Source organism: Triturus cristatus, chromosome 10, assembly GCF_964204655.1.
Source record: "Triturus cristatus chromosome 10, aTriCri1.1, whole genome shotgun sequence".
In the NCBI taxonomy this organism is placed as follows: domain Eukaryota; kingdom Metazoa; phylum Chordata; class Amphibia; order Caudata; family Salamandridae; genus Triturus; species Triturus cristatus.
This window is the reverse complement of record NC_140593.1, coordinates 733084507-733098861: the sequence shown is the minus strand read 5'-3', so window position 1 is coordinate 733098861 and position 14355 is coordinate 733084507.

Genomic DNA, 14355 nt, shown 5'->3' with positions numbered 1-14355 from the left:
AGGTTTTAACTCTTACTCTGGCATCATGGTTAAGGTCTTAACTCTTACTCTGGACTAATGGTTAAGGTCTTAGACTCTTAATCTGGACTAATGGTTAAGGTCTTAACTCTTACTCTGGCATCATGGTTAAGGTCTTAGACTCTTACTCTGGACTAATGGTTAAGGTCTTAACTCTTACTCTGGACTAATGGTTAAGGTCTTAACTCTTACTCTGGACTAATGGTTAAGATCTTAACTCTTACTCTAGACTAATGGTTAAGGTTTTAACTCTTAGTCTGGCATCATGGTTAAGGTCTTCGACTCTTACTCTGGACTAATGGTTAAGGTCTTAACTCTTACTCTGGACTAATGGTTAAGGTCTTAACTCTTACTCTGGCATCATGGTTAAGGTCTTAACTCTTACTCTGGACTAATGGTTAAGGTCTTAACTCTTACTCTGAGCTAATGGTTAAGGTCTTAACTCTTACTCTGGACTAATGGTTAAGGTATTAACTCTTTCTCTGGACTAATGGTTAAGGTCTTATCTCTTACTCTGGACTAATGGTTAAGGTCTTAGACTCTTACTCTGGCATCATGAATAAGGTCTTAGATTCTTACTCTGGACTACTGGTTAATGTCTTAACTCTTACTCTGGCATCATGGTTAAGGTCTTAACTCTCACTCTGGCATCATGGTTAAGGTCTTAACGCTTACTCTGTACTCATGGTTAAGGTCTTAACCCTTACTCTGGCATCATGGTTAAGGTCTTCACTCTTACTCTGGACTAATGGTTAAGGTCTTAACTCTTACTCTGGACTAATGGTTAAGGTCTTAACTCTTACTCTGGCATCATGGTTAAGGTCTTAACTCTTACTCTGGACTAATGGTTAAGGTCTTAACTCTTACTCCGGACTAATGGTTAAGGTCTTAACTCTTACTCTGGCATCATGGTTTAGGTCTTAACTCTTACTCTGGCATCATGGTTTAGGTCTTAGACTCTTACTCTGGACTAATGGTTACGGTCTTAACTCTTACTCTGGCATCATGGTTAAGGTCTTAACTCTTACTCTGGACTAATGGTTAAGGTCTGAACTCTTACTCTGGACTAATGGTTAAGGTCTTAACTCTTACTCTGGACTAATGGTTAAGGTCTGAACTCTTACTCTGGACTAATGGTTAAGGTCTTAACTCTTACTCTGGACTAATGGTTTAGGTCTTAGACTCTTACTCTGGACTGATGGTTAAGGTCTTAACTCTTACTCTGGCATCATGGTTAAGGTCCTAACTCTTACTCTGGACTAATGGTTAAGGTCTGAACTCTTACTCTGGCATCATGGTTAAGGTCTTAACTCTTACTCTGGACTAATGGTTAAGGTCTGAACTCTTACTCTGGACTAATGGTTAAGGTCTTAACTCTTACTCTGGACTAATGGTTAAGGTCTTACCTCTTACTCTGGACTAATGGTTAAGGTCTTAACTCTTACTCTGGACTAATGGTTAAGATCTTAACTCTTACTCTAAACTAATGGTTAAGGTTTTAACTCTTACTCTGGCATCATGGTTAAGGTCTTCGACTCTTACTCTGGACTAATGGTTAAGGTCTTAACTCTTACTCTGGACTAAGGGTTAAGGTCTTAACTCTTACTCTGGCATCATGGTTAAGGTCTTAACTCTTACTCTGGACTAATGGTTGAGGTCTTAACTCTTACTCTGGGCTAATGGTTAAGGTCTTAACTCTTACTCTGGACTAATGGTTAAGGTCTTATCTCTTACTCTGGACTAATGGTTAAGGTCTTAGACTCTTACTCTGGCATCATGAATAAGGTCTTAGACTCTTACTCTGGACTACTGGTTAATGTCTTAACTCTTACTCTGGCATCATGGTTAAGGTCTTAACTCTCACTCTGGCATCATGGTTAAGGTCTTAACTCTTACTCTGTACTCATGGTTAAGGTCTTAACTCTTACTCTGGCATCATGGTTAAGGTCTTAACTCTTACTCTGGACTAATGGTTAAGGTCTTAACTCTTACTCTGGGCTAATGGTTAAGGTCTTAACTCTTACTCTGGACTAATGGTTAAGGTCTTATCTCTTACTCTGGACTAATGGTAAAGGTCTTAGACTCTTACTCTGGCATCATGAATAAGGTCTTAGACTCTTACTCTGGACTACTGGTTAATGTCTTAACTCTTACTCTGGCATCATGGTTAAGGTCTTAACTCTCACTCTGGCATCATGGTTAAGGTCTTAACTCTTACTCTGTACTCATGGTTAAGGTCTTAACTCTTACTCTGGCATCATGGTTAAGGTCTTAACTCTTACTCTGGACTAATGGTTAAGGTCTTAACTCTTACTCTGGCATCATGGTTAAGGTCTTAACTCTTACTCTGGACTAATGGTTAAGGTCTTAACTCTTACTCCAGACTAATGGTTAAGGTCTTAACTCTTACTCTGGCATCATGGTTTAGGTCTTAACTCTTACTCTGGCATCATGGTTTAGGTCTTAGACTCTTACTCTGGACTAATGGTTAAGGTCTTAACTCTTACTCTGGTATCATGGTTAAGGTCTTAACTCTTACTCTGGACTAATGGTTAAGGTCTGAACTCTTACTCTGGACTAATGGTTAAGGTCTTAACTCTTACTCTGGACTAATGGTTAAGGTCTTAGACTCTTACTCTCAACTAATGGTTAAGGTCTTAACTATTTCTCTGGCATCATGGTTAAGGTCTTAGACTCTTACTCTGGACTAATGGTTAAGGTCTTAACTCATACTCTGGACTAATGGTTAAGGTCTTAGACTCTTACTCTGGACTAATGGTTAAGGTCTTAACTCTTACTCTGGACTAATGGTTAAGGTCTTAACTCTTACTCTGGACTAATGGTTAAGGTCTTAACTCTTACTCTGGCATCATGGTTAAGGTCTTAACTCTTACTCTGGACTAATGGTTAAGGTCTTAACTCTTACTCTTGACTAATGGTTAAGGTCTTAACTCTGACTCTGGACTAATCGTTAAGGTCTTAGACTCTTACTCTGGCATCATGGTTAAGGTCTTATCTCTTACTCTGGCATCATCGTTAAGGTCTTAACTCTTACTCTGGCATCATGGTTAAGGTCTTAACTCTTACTCTGGACTAATGGTTAAGGTCTTAACTCTTACTCTGGCATCATGGTTAAGGTATTAACTCTTACTCTGGCATCATGGTTAAGGTCTTAACTCTTACTCTGGACTAATGGTTAAGGTCTTAACTCTTACTCTGGACTAATGGTTAAGGTCTTAACTCTTACTCTGCCATCATGGTTAAGGTCTTAACTCTTACTCTGGACTAATGGTTAAGGTCTTAACTCTTACTCTGGCATCATGGTTAAAGTCTTAGACTCATACTCTGGCATCATGGTTAAGGTCTTAACTCTTACTCTGGACTAATGGTTAAGGGCTTAACTCTTACTCTGGCATCATGGTTAGGGTCTTAGACTCTTACTCTGGACTAATGGTTAAGGTCTTAACTCTTACTCTGGACTAATGGTTATTGTCTTAACTCTTACTCTGGCATCATGGTTAAGTTCCTAACTCTTTCTGTGGCCTATTGGTTAAGGTCCTAACTCTTACTCTGGCATCATGGTTAAGGTCTTAACTCTTACTCTGGCATCATGGTTAAGGTCTTAACTCTTACTCTGGACTAATGGTTAAGGTCTTAACTCTTACTCTGGCATCACGGTTAAGGTCTTAACTCTTACTCTGGACTAATGGTTAAGGTCTTAACTCTTACTCTGGGCTAATGGTTAAGGTCTTAACTCTTACTCTGGACTAATGGTTAAGGTTTTAACTCTTACTCTGGCATCATGGTTAAGGTCTTAACTCTTACTCTGGACTAATGGTTAAGGTCTTAACTCTTACTCTGGACTATTGGTTAAGGCCTTAACTCTTACTCTGGGCTAATGATTAAGGTCTTAACTCTTACTCTGGCATCATGGTTAAGGTCTTAACTCTTACTCTGGACTAATGGTTAAGGTCTTAACTCTTACTCTGGACTAATGGTTAAGATCTTAACTCTTACTCTAGACTAATGGTTAAGGTTTTAACTCTTACTCTGGCATCATGGTTAAGGTCTTTGACTCTTACTCTGGACTAATGGTTAAGGTCTTAACTCTTACTCTGGACTAATGGTTAAGGTCTTAACTCTTACTCTGGCATCATGGTTAAGGTCTTAACTCTTACTCTGGACTAATGGTTAAGATCTTAACTCTTACTCTGAGCTAATGGTTAAGGTCTTAACTCTTTCTCTGGACTAATGGTTAATGTCTTATCTCTTACTCTGGAGTAATGGTTGAGGTCTTAGACTCTTACTCTGGCATCATGAATAAGGTCTTAGACTCTTACTCTGGACTACTGGTTAATGTCTTAACTCTTACTCTGGCATCATGGTTAAGGTCTTAACTCTCACTCTGGCATCATGGTTAAGGTCTTAACTCTTACTCTGTACTCATGGTTAAGGTCTTAACTCTTACTCTGGCATCATGGTTAAGGTCTTCACTCTTACTCTGGACTAATGGTTAAGGTCTTAACTCTTACTCTGGACTAATGGTTAAGGTCTTAACTCTTACTCTGCCATCATGGTTAAGGTCTTAACTCTTACTCTGGACTAATGGTTAAGGTCTTAACTCTTACTCTGGCATCATGGTTAAAGTCTTAGACTCATACTCTGGCATCATGGTTAAGGTCTTAACTCTTACTCTGGACTAATGGTTAAGGGCTTAACTCTTACTCTGGCATCATGGTTAGGGTCTTAGACTCTTACTCTGGACTAATGGTTAAGGTCTTAACTCTTACTCTGGACTAATGGTTAAGGGCTTAACTCTTACTCTGGCATCATGGTTAGGGTCTTAGACTCTTACTCTGGACTAATGGTTAAGGTCTTAACTCTTACTCTGGACTAATGGTTACGGTCTTAACTCTTACTCTGGCATCATCGTTAAGGTCTTAAGTCTTACTCTGGCATCATGGTTAAGGTCTTAACTCTAACTCTGGACTAATGGTTAAGGTCTTAACTCTTACTCTGGACTAATGGTTAAGGTCTTAACTCTTACTCTGGCATCATGGTTAAGGTCTTAACTCTGGCATCATGGTTAAGGTCTTAACTCTTACTCTGGACTAATGGTTAAGGTCTTAACTCTTACTCTGGACTAATGGTTAAGGTCTTAACTCTTACTCTGCCATCATGGTTAAGGTCTTAGACTCTTACTCTGGACTAATGGTTAAGGTCTTAACTCACACTCTGGACTAATGGTTAAGGTCTTAGACTCTTACTCTGGACTAATGGTTAAGGTCTTAACTCTTACTCTGGACTAATGGTTAAGGTCTTAACTCTTACTCTGGCATCATGGTTAAGGTCTTAACTCTTACTCTGGACTAATGGTTAAGGTCTTAACTCTTACTCTTGACTAATGGTTAAGGTCTTAACTCTTACTCTGGACTAATGGTTAAGGTCTTATACTCTTACTCTGGACTAATGGTTAAGGTCTTAACTCTTACTCTGGCATCATGGTTAGTGTCTTAGACTCTTACTCTGGACTAATGGTTAAGGTCTTAACTCATACTCTGGACTAATGGTTAAGGTCTTAGACTCTTACTCTGGACTAATGGTTAAGGTCTTAACTCTTACTCTGGACTAATGGTTAAGGTCTTAACTCTTACTCTGGACTAATGGTTAAGGTCTTAACTCTTACTCTGGCATCATGGTTAAGGTCTTAACTCTTACTCTGGACTAATGGTTAAGGTCTTAAATCTTACTCTTGACTAATGGTTAAGGTCTTAACTCTTACGCTGGACTAATGGTTAAGGTCTTGGACTCTTACTCTGGCATCATGGTTAAGGTCTTAACTCTTACTCTGGCATCATGGTTAAGGTCTTAACTCTTACTCTGGCATCATGGTTAAGGTCTTAACTCTTACTCTGGACTAATGGTTAAGGTCTTAACTCTTACTCTGGCATCATGGTTAAGGTATTAAGTCTTACTCTGGCATCATGGTTAAGGTCTTAACTCTTACTCTGGTCTAATGGTTAAGGTCTTAACTCTTACTCTGGACTAATGGTTAAGGTCTTAACTCTTACTCTGCCATCATGGTTAAGGTCTTAACTCTTACTCTGGACTAATGGTTAAGGTCTTAACTCTTACTCTGGCATCATGGTTAAAGTCTTAGACTCATACTCTGGCATCATGGTTACGGTCTTAACTCTTACTCTGGACTAATGGTTAAGGGCTTAACTCTTACTCTGGCATCATGGTTAGGGTCTTAGACTCTTACTCTGGACCAATGGTTAAGGTCTTAACTCTTACTCTGGACTAATGGTTAAGGTCTTAACTCTTACTCTGGCATCATCGTTAAGGTCTTAACTCTTACTCTGGCATCATGGTTAAGGTCTTAACTCTAACTCTGGACTAATGGTTAAGGTCTTAACTCTTACTCTGGACTAATGGTTAAGGTCTTAACTCTTACTCTGGCATCATGGTTAAGGTCTTAACTCTGGCATCATGGTTAAGGTCTTAACTCTTACTCTGGACTAATGGTTAAGGTCTTAACTCTTACTCTGGCATCATGGTTAAGGTCTTAGACTCATACTCTGGCATCATGGTTAAGGTCTTAACTCTTACTTCGGACTAATGGTTAAGGTCTTAACTCTTACTCTGGCATCATGGTTAAGGTCTTAGACTCTTACTCTGGAATAATGGTTAAGGTCTTAACTCTTACTCTGGGCTAATGGTTAAGGTCTTAACTCTTACTCTGGACTAATGGTTAAGGTCTTATCTCTTCCTCTGGACTAATGGTTAAGGTCTTAGACTCTTACTCTGGCATCATGGATAAGGTCTTAGACTCTTACTCTGGACTACTGGTTAATGTCTTAACTCTTACTCTGGCGTCATGGTTAAGGTCTTAACTTTCACTCTGGCATCATGGTTAAGGTCTTAACTCTTACTCTGTACTCATGGTTAAGGTCTTAACTCTTACTCTGGCATCATGGTTAAGGTCTTAACTATTACTCTGGACTAATGGTTAAGGTCTTAACTCTTACTCTGGACTAATGGTTAAGGTCTTAACTCTTACTCTGGACTAATGGTTAAGGTCGTAACTCTTACTCTGGCATCATGGTTAAGGTCTTAACTCTTACTCTGGACTAATGGTTAAGGTCTTAACTCTTACTCTGGGCCAATGGTCAAGGTCTTAACTCTTACTCTGGACTAATGGTTAAGGTCTTAACTCTTACTCTGGACTAATGGTTAAGGTCTTAACTCTTACTCTGGCATCATAGTTAAGGTCTTAACTCTTACTCTGGACTAATGGTTAAGGTCTTAGACTCCTACTCTGGACTAATGGTTAAGGTCTTAACTCTTTCTCTGGGCTAATGGTTAAGGTCTTAGACTCTTACTCTGGCATCATGGTTAAGGTCTTAGACTCTTACTCTGGCATCAAGGTTAAGGTCTTAACTCTTACTCTGGCATCATGGTTAAGGTCTTAACTCTTACTCTGGACTAATGGTTAAGGTCTTAGACTCTTACTCTGGACTAATGGTTAAGGTCTTAACTCTTACTCTGGACTAATGGTTAAGGTCTTAACTCTTACTCTGGACTAATGGTTAAGGTATTAACTCTTACTCTGGCATAATGGTTAAGGTCTTAACTCTTACTCTGGACTAATGGTTAAGGTCTTAACTCTTACTCTGGGCTAATGGTTAAGGTCTTAACTCTTACTCTGGACTAATGGTTAAGGTCTTAACTCTTACTCTGGCATCATGGTTAAGGTCTTAACTCTTACTCTGGACTAATGGTTAAGGTCTTAACTCTTACTCTGGGCTAATGGTCAAGGTCTTAACTCTTACTCTGGACTAATGGTTAAGGTCTTAACTCTTACTCTGGACTAATGGTTAAGGTCTTAACTCTTACTCTGGCATCATGGTTAAGGTCTTAACTCTTACTCTGGACTAATGGTTAAGGTCTTAACTCTTACTCTTGACTAATGGTTAAGGTCTTAACTCTTACTCTGGACTAATGGTTAAGGTCTTAGACTCTTACTCTGGCATCATGGTTAAGGTCTTAACTCTTACTCTGGACTAATGGTTAAGGTCTTAACTCTTACTCTGGCATCATGGTTAAGGTCTTAGACTCATACTCTGGCATCATGGTTAAGGTCTTAAATCTTACTCTGGACTAATGGTTAAGGTCTTAACTCTTACTCTGGCATCATGGTTAAGGTCTTAACTCTTACTCTGGACTAATGGTTAAGGTCTTAACTCTTACTCTGGCATCATGGTTAAGGTCTTAACTCTTACTCTGGACTAATGGTTATGGTCTTAGACTCTTACTCTGGCATCATGTTTAAGGTCTTAACTCTTACTCTGGCATCATGGTTAAGGTCTTAACTCTTACTCTGGACTAATGGTTAAGGTCTTAACTCTGACTCTGGCATCATGGTTAAGGTCTTAGACTCTTACTCTGGAATAATGGTTAAGGTCTTAACTCTTACTCTGGCATCACGGTTAAGGTCTTAACTCTTACTCTGGACTAATGGTTAAGGTCTTAACTCTTACTCTGGACTAATGGTTAAGGTCTTAGACTCTTACTCTGGCATCATGGTTAAGGTCTTAACTCTTACTCTGAACTAATGGTTAATGTCTTAACTCTTACTCTGGCATCATAGTTAAGTTCCTAACTCTTTCTGTGGCCTATTGGTTAAGGTCCTAACTCTTACTCTGGCATCATGGTTAAGGTCTTAACTCTTACTCTGGCATCATGGTTAAGGTCTTAACTCTTACTCTGGACTAATGGTTAAGGTCTTAACTCTTACTCTGGCATCACGGTTAAGGTCTTAACTCTTACTCTGGACTAATGGTTAAGGTCTTAACTCTTACTCTGGGCTAATGGTTAAGGTCTTAACTCTTACTCTGGACTAATGGTTAAGTTTTTAACTCTTACTCTTGCATCATGGTTAAGGTCTTAACTCTTACTCTGGACTAATGGTTAAGGTCTTAACTCTTACTCTGGACTATTGGTTAAGGCCTTAACTCTTACTCTGGGCTAATGATTAAGGTCTTAACTCTTACTCTGGCATCATGGTTAAGGTCTTAACTCTTACTCTGGACTAATGGTTAAGGTCTTAACTCTTACTCTGGACTAATGGTTAAGATCTTAACTCTTACTCTAGACTAATAGTTAAGGTTTTAACTCTTACTCTGGCATCATGGTTAAGGTCTTTGACTCTTACTCTGGACTAATGGTTAAGGTCTTAACTCTTACTCTGGACTAATGGTTAAGGTCTTAACTCTTACTCTGGCATCATGGTTAAGGTCTTAACTCTTACTCTGGACTAATGGTTAAGGTGTTAACTCTTACTCTGAGCTAATGGTTAAGGTCTTAACTCTTTCTCTGGACTAATGGTTAAGGTCTTATCTCTTACTCTGGAGTAATGGTTAAGGTCTTAGACTCTTACTCTGGCATCATGAATAAGGTCTTAGACTCTTACTCTGGACTACTGGTTAATGTCTTAACTCTTACTCTGGCATCATGGTTAAGGTCTTAACTCTCACTCTGGCATCATGGTTAAGGTCTTAACTCTTACTCTGTACTCATGGTTAAGGTCTTAACTCTTACTCTGGCATCATGGTTAAGGTCTTCACTCTTACTCTGGACTAATGGTTAAGGTCTTAACTCTTACTCTGGACTAATGGTTAAGGTCTTAACTCTTACTCTGGCATCATGGTTAAGGTCTTAACTCTTACTCTGGACTAATGGTTAAGGTCTTAACTCTTACTCCGGACTAATGGTTAAGGTCTTAACTCTTACTCTGGCATCATGGTTTAGGTCTTAACTCTTACTCTGGCATCATGGTTTAGGTCTTAGACTCTTACTCTGGACTAATGGTTAAGGTCTTAACTCTTACTCTGGCATCATGGTTAAGGTCTTAACTCTTACTCTGGACTAATGGTTAAGGTCTGAACTCTTACTCTGGACTAATGGTTAAGGTCTTAACTCTTACTCTGGACTAATGGTTAAGGTCTGAACTCTTACTCTGGACTAATGGTTAAGGTCTTAACTCTTACTCTGGACTAATGGTTTAGGTCTTAGACTCTTACTCTGGAATAATGGTTAAGGTCTTAACTCTTACTCTGGCATCATGGTTAAGGTCTTAACTCTTACTCTGGACTAATGGTTAAGGTCTGAACTCTTACTCTGGCATCATGGTTAAGGTCTTACCTCTTACTCTGGACTAATGGTTAAGGTCTTAACTCTTACTCTGGACTAATGGTTAAGATCTTAACTCTTACTCTAAACTAATGGTTAAGGTTTTAACTCTTACTCTGGCATCATGGTTAAGATCTTCGACTCTTACTCTGGACTAATGGTTAAGGTCTTAACTCTTACTCTGGACTAATGGTTAAGGTCTTAACTCTTACTCTGGCATCATGGTTAAGGTCTTAACTCTTACTCTGGACTAATGGTTAAGGTCTTAACTCTTACTCTGGGCTAATGGTTAAGGTCTTAACTCTTACTCTGGACTAATGGTTAAGGTCTTAACTCTTACTCTGGACTAATGGTTAAGGTCTTATCTCTTACTCTGGACTAATGGTTAAGGTCTTAGACTCTTACTCTGGCATCATGAATAAGGTCTTAGACTCTTACTCTGGACTACTGGTTAATGTCTTAACTCTTACTCTGGCATCATGGTTAAGGTCTTAACTCTCACTCTGGCATCATGGTTAAGGTCTTAACTCTTACTCTGTACTCATGGTTAAGGTCTTAACTCTTACTCTGGCATCATGGTTAAGGTCTTAACTCTTACTCTGGACTAATGGTTAAGGTCTTAACTCTTACTCTGGACTAATGGTTAAGGTCTTAACTCTTACTCTGGCATCATGGTTAAGGTCTTAACTCTTACTCTGGACTAATGGTTAAGGTCTTAACTCTTACTCCAGACTAATGGTTAAGGTCTTAACTCTTACTCTGGCATCATGGTTTAGGTCTTAACTCTTACTCTGGCATCATGGTTTAGGTCTTAGACTCTTACTCTGGACTAATGGTTAAGGTCTTAACTCTTACTCTGGCATCATGGTTAAGGTCTTAACTCTTACTCTGGACTAATGGTTAAGGTCTGAACTCTTACTCTGGACTAATGGTTAAGGTCTTAACTCTTACTCTGGACTAATGGTTAAGGTCTTAGACTCTTACTCTCGACTAATGGTTAAGGTCTTAACTCTTACTCTGGCATCATGGTTAAGGTCTTAGACTCTTACTCTGGACTAATGGTTAAGGTCTTAACTCATACTCTGGACTAATGGTTAAGGTCTTAGACTCTTACTCTGGACTAATGGTTAAGGTCTTAACTCTTACTCTGGACTAATGGTTAAGGTCTTAACTCTTACTCTGGACTAATGGTTAAGGTCTTAACTCTTACTCTGGCATCATGGTTAAGGTCTTAACTCTTACTCTGGCATCATGGTTAAGGTCTTAACTCTTACTCTGGCATCATTGTTAAGGTCTTAACTCTTACTCTGGCATCATGGTTAAGGTCTTAACTCTTACTCTGGACTAATGGTTAAGGTCTTAACTCTTACTCTGGACTAATGGTTAAGGTCTTAACTCTTACTCCGGCATCATGGTTAAGGTCTTAACTCTTACTCTGTACTAATGGTTAAGGTCTTAACTCTTACTCTGGCATCATGCTTAAGGTCTTAGACTCATACTCTGGCATCATGGTTAAGGTCTTAAATCTTACTCTGGACTAATGGTTAAGGTCTTAACTCTTACTCTGGCATCATGGTTAAGGTCTTAACTCTTACTCTGGACTAATGGTTAAGGTCTTAACTCTTACTCTGGCATCATGGTTAAGGTCTTAACTCTTACTCTGGACTAATGGTTATGGTCTTAGACTCTTACTCTGGCATCATGTTTAAGGTCTTAACTCTTACTCTGGACTAATGGTTAAGGTCTTAACTCTTACTCTGGACTAATGGTTAAGGTCTTAGACTCTTACTCTGGCATCATGGTTAAGGTCTTAACTCTTACTCTGAACTAATGGTTAATGTCTTAACTCTTACTCTGGCATCATGGTTAAGTTCCTAACTCCTTCTGTGGCCTATTGGTTAAGGTCCTAACTCTTACTCTGGCATCATGGTTATGGTCTTAACTCTTACTCTGGCATCATGGTTAAGGTCTTAACTCTTACTCTGGACTAATGGTTAAGGTCTTAACTCTTACTCTGGCATCACGGTTAAGGTCTTAACTCTTACTCTGGACTAATGGTTAAGGTCTTAACTCTTACTCTGGGCTAATGGTTAAGGTCTTAACTCTTACTCTGGACTAATGGTTAAGGTCTTAACTCTTACTCTGGCATCATGGTTAAGGTCTTAACTCTTACTCTGGACTAATGGTTAAGGTCTTAACTCTTACTCTGGGCTAATGGTCAAGGTCTTAACTCTTACTCTGGACTAATGGTTAAGGTCTTAACTCTTACTCTGGACTAATGGTTAAGGTCTTAACTCTTACTCTGGCATCATGGTTAAGGTCTTAACTCTTACTCTGGACTAATGGTTAAGGTCTTAACTCTTACTCTTGACTAATGGTTAAGGTCTTAACTCTTACTCTGGACTAATGGTTAAGGTCTTAGACTCTTACTCTGGCATCATGGTTAAGGTCTTAACTCTTACTCTGGACTAATGGTTAAGGTCTGAACTCTTACTCTGGCATCATGGTTAAGGTCTTAACTCTTACTCTGGACTAATGGTTATGGTCTTAGACTCTTACTCTGGCATCATGTTTAAGGTCTTAACTCTTACTCTGGCATCATGGTTAAGGTCTTAACTCTTACTCTGGACTAATGGTTAAGGTCTTAACTCTGACTCTGGCATCATGGTTAAGGTCTTAGACTCTTACTCTGGAATAATGGTTAAGGTCTTAACTCTTACTCTGGCATCACGGTTAAGGTCTTAACTCTTACTCTGGACTAATGGTTAAGGTCTTAACTCTTACTCTGGACTAATGGTTAAGGTCTTAGACTCTTACTCTGGCATCATGGTTAAGGTCTTAACTCTTACTCTGAACTAATGGTTAATGTCTTAACTCTTACTCTGGCATCATAGTTAAGTTCCTAACTCTTTCTGTGGCCTATTGGTTAAGGTCCTAACTCTTACTCTGGCATCATGGTTAAGGTCTTAACTCTTACTCTGGCATCATGGTTAAGGTCTTAACTCTTACTCTGGACTAATGGTTAAGGTCTTAACTCTTACTCTGGCATCACGGTTAAGGTCTTAACTCTTACTCTGGACTAATGGTTAAGGTCTTAACTCTTACTCTGGGCTAATGGTTAAGGTCTTAACTCTTACTCTGGACTAATGGTTAAGTTTTTAACTCTTACTCTTGCATCATGGTTAAGGTCTTAACTCTTACTCTGGACTAATGGTTAAGGTCTTAACTCTTACTCTGGACTATTGGTTAAGGCCTTAACTCTTACTCTGGGCTAATGATTAAGGTCTTAACTCTTACTCTGGCATCATGGTTAAGGTCTTAACTCTTACTCTGGACTAATGGTTAAGGTCTTAACTCTTACTCTGGACTAATGGTTAAGATCTTAACTCTTACTCTAGACTAATAGTTAAGGTTTTAACTCTTACTCTGGCATCATGGTTAAGGTCTTTGACTCTTACTCTGGACTAATGGTTAAGGTCTTAACTCTTACTCTGGACTAATGGTTAAGGTCTTAACTCTTACTCTGGCATCATGGTTAAGGTCTTAACTCTTACTCTGGACTAATGGTTAAGGTGTTAACTCTTACTCTGAGCTAATGGTTAAGGTCTTAACTCTTTCTCTGGACTAATGGTTAAGGTCTTATCTCTTACTCTGGAGTAATGGTTAAGGTCTTAGACTCTTACTCTGGCATCATGAATAAGGTCTTAGACTCTTACTCTGGACTACTGGTTAATGTCTTAACTCTTACTCTGGCATCATGGTTAAGGTCTTAACTCTCACTCTGGCATCATGGTTAAGGTCTTAACTCTTACTCTGTACTCATGGTTAAGGTCTTAACTCTTACTCTGGCATCATGGTTAAGGTCTTCACTCTTACTCTGGACTAATGGTTAAGGTCTTAACTCTTACTCTGGACTAATGGTTAAGGTCTTAACTCTTACTCTGGCATCATGGTTAAGGTCTTAACTCTTACTCTGGACTAATGGTTAAGGTCTTAACTCTTACTCCGGACTAATGGTTAAGGTCTTAACTCTTACTCTGGCATCATGGTTTAGGTCTTAACTCTTACTCTGGCATCATGGTTTAGGTCTTAGACTCTTACTCTGGACTAATGGTTAAGGTCTTAACTCTTACTCTGGCATCA